Genomic DNA, 3399 nt, shown 5'->3' on the forward strand with positions numbered 1-3399 from the left:
TTTATTAAATGTGAATATCATATCTGCACAGAATATTCAACTTGCGGTCTCAACAAAACTCTGTGCAACTTTAGAAAAACCTCATTATACTTGGACTCCAGTCTGCCGTCAATAAAGACCAAAATGCAATTTTCCTTCCAATCATTGCCTGCACCTACATGCTAGTTTTATGCATTCCTTGTACAGACGCATCTATTCTATGCTCAATATCGATACTAACCTTTTTCAGCTCTTCAAATATGTCCTGCTCTTTCTATTTTTTTTACGAAGAAGGAAACATCTATTCGCTTTCCAAAATTGCACCCGATCTGCGCCTCCACTCATCAAAGCTCTCTATTTCGTCTGCCAGACTCTCTTCCCCTTTCTGACAGCTTCTATCATCTAAAATTTGCCCATAGGCTCCAGCGAGAATTGAACTCGCGACCCCTGGTTTACAAGACCAGTGCTCTAACCACTGAGCTATGGAGCCAAATACTGCAACGCGCTTCTAGTAAGTGCAGCATTATCCGTGGATCGAGGGTTTGAGGATGAAGATTTTTGATGAATGTGGAAATGTCTGAGGTGGAGAGCCGGAAGTTAAAGGACAGAAGTTGAAAGTGACATGATTTGACATGTGTACTGTGTATGTACTTGACATGTATGTTGTGTGCGTCATGTGGTTCTTCTTCAGAGTTTATCGTCAATGTTACATCTCTGATTTTTCCAGCTCTGATACAAGTTCATCCAGCTGGAAGATTTAGCTTGTTGTTCACTTCACGGACGCTGCTTTTATTAAATGAAGAAATGAACAAAAATGTATTCACTCCGTGACTGGGAATCGAAACCGCGTCAGGGCGCCGACGCTGATCACGAGACCCTCAGTGACGCTGATGTGACAAATTTGCACTGAGTTGATCATTTCTGCACCTATTGCTTCATTTCCAATAACTTTCAATAAAAAAGTCACAATGAGGAATGACGGGAAGCGCACATGACAGGATTTGAACCTCAGTTAGAAAATCCCAATACATCCCCTCGGCCGGGACTGCAGTCTCAATGTTTGCAATCCTGCTGTTTATTTCGACAGACAGCCATTCAACCGGTGTTCCCGTTTGTATTCTCTATCGGAGCAACTCCACTCCTCCCAGATTTGAAAAAGGGTAATCTGGACTCGAAATGTCAGCTTTCTTCACTCCACAGATGCTCCCAGACCTGGTGAGATTTTCCAGCATTTTCTCTTTTTGTTTCCGATTCCAGAATCCACGATAATTTGCTCCACTCCTTCCACATCGTTCCTTTACCTCAACACCTGTTTACATTGCTCTGTCGCTCCTCTTTCTTCATGCCAAAAACGACACGGCACAAACTCTTGCATTCAATCTGAAATGCTGGACTTCAGCTGCAGGGACCAAAACTCAAACCCATTCTGGCAGTGGCTGTAGTTGAACCAACAACGACCATAGAGACTGGACTTTCAGCCACTGGCTTAGATTACTCAGCTACGTTACCACATATGCAGCTGTGTCCTTTACTGGTATTGTTATTGAAATTAGCAGCAAAGGAGCTGCGACAGTCCATCACTTGGCTTGAACCTGCTCGTTCACTGAATCAATTGATCCTGAACTGTGTAACAAGCAGGAATCACACCCAGTCAGAAACAGAATGAGCTGCAGTGAAGGACCAGCACCATTTAAACTGCCCTTAGCCTTGTCTGGTTCCCAATATCCTGCCAGAAATGACAGAAAAATACCTCCTGTTGAATTTGCTCAGTCTTCACTACAGGACATGAGGCGAGATTGTGTTTTATATGTTCCACCAGGCAATACCTGACATTTGTTTTTACGGTTTGGATGAGAGCAACAAATCTCCATTACCTGACCACCAATCGAAACAGCAGTGAAAGTGTCAAACTCTGACCACCAGACCAGCTGCTTGTCGCCTGTTTTACAACTTGCTTTACACACACTGCATGTGTTGCTTTATTTTTCGCGCCAGGCCAGACTACATTCACCACAAGCAAGTCTCTGTTGCAATATGGAACCTTCTGTTTCCATCCCAGTGATACATTCAAACAGTGACAACATACAACAGACATTCCACTTACAGTTAATAATTCCACTTCCGACTGTTTGAAACGAGAGAGAATCTTTTCCAAATATTTTCGTTGCAGAGTGAGGGAAAACTTGAATAATTCAGTGTGAATGCCAAAATCTGACCTTTTTACCATCCAAATGTTACCTTACATCACCATCTCAATTGTCAGCGCTTTGCAGCCTATCACTATCTTTCTGCTACTGTGTTTGTTCTTGACCTGTTGCACATGTGACGTTTCCAGCTGTGATGTAGACTTGCAAAACTCACTCGGCTCATATTAGTAGATCTACTTTCGATCAGATAGTAAATCACGTTATTTTTCAACAGTTTGCTGACAGCTATAAATAATCGTTCTCTCAGCGGGAATTGAAAACAAACAACACTGGGGAGTACTGATTACAACCCACTGGACTCCCAGGGCCACGGGTGAACTGTGTTTTTCAAAATGACTTACCATATATCCCTTCATGTGTCCAGTTTGGATGGAACATAAGTGGCTGCTTCAGCTAATGACAACACTGATTGTGTTTGCTGGGACATGAAATCGACAGTGAGGTCAAATAGTCCCACAAGATGCTGAAGTGATCGTGGTATATAAAATTCTAAACAGGATTGAAGAAAGTGAAATATTTTTTCTTATGCGCAATCGGGAACACCATGTCAAATGTATAGGTTGAGAGGTGGTAGATTTAAAACTGAGATGATGAGGAACTGCTTCTCACTGAGGGTCGTGAATTTGTGGAATGCATTGCCGTATAGCGCGGTTGAGTCTGAATCATTAAATGATTTCAAGAAAGAGACAGATATATTCCTGATAATTAAAGGGATGAGGGGATATTGGAACAGGTAGGGAGGTGGATTTGAGAACAGGGCAGAGATCAGTCATGAACTGATTGCATGATGGTTCAGGCTCGAAGCGCTGAATTTGCCCACTTCTGCTCCTAATTCTATGTTCCTAAGTGTAAATTTCAATTTTTCAAACCCACCATCTCATCACTGTGGCTCCAATGTAATCTACGTACATTACATCCACAGGTTCCCCTTCATCCACAACACAACTGAGTCCTGTAAGGGACTGAGGAATGGCCTCATTCTGTGGTTTAATTACTTTAAATTACTTTGTTTCCCTCATTTAATCTCTCCTGATTTACACCCGGCACGAGGCCTCAAACCCTCTTGTTATGCTGCTGGAAAACACTTGTTTAAAACTTCCTACATTTCTAAAAATTTCCAGTTGTTCCCAATGAAAGGTTATGGAGCTAAAATATAAGATTTGTTTTCCTGTGCACACGAGCTGTCTGGCTTTCTGAGTTTTTCCAGCATTTT

The 3399-nt window shown here is 42.2% G+C and overlaps 1 non-coding gene across 1 annotated transcript; it reads right to left on the reverse strand.

Annotated features, from left to right (window-relative positions):
- Positions 1-396: 396 nt before the first annotated feature.
- Positions 397-469, reverse strand: trnat-ugu (transfer RNA threonine (anticodon UGU)). The gene has a single exon. It is a non-coding gene; the product is annotated as a tRNA-Thr (tRNA).
- Positions 470-3399: the final 2930 nt, after the last annotated feature.

This window comes from Mustelus asterias, unplaced genomic scaffold, assembly GCF_964213995.1.
Source record: "Mustelus asterias unplaced genomic scaffold, sMusAst1.hap1.1 HAP1_SCAFFOLD_935, whole genome shotgun sequence".
Taxonomy (NCBI): domain Eukaryota; kingdom Metazoa; phylum Chordata; class Chondrichthyes; order Carcharhiniformes; family Triakidae; genus Mustelus; species Mustelus asterias.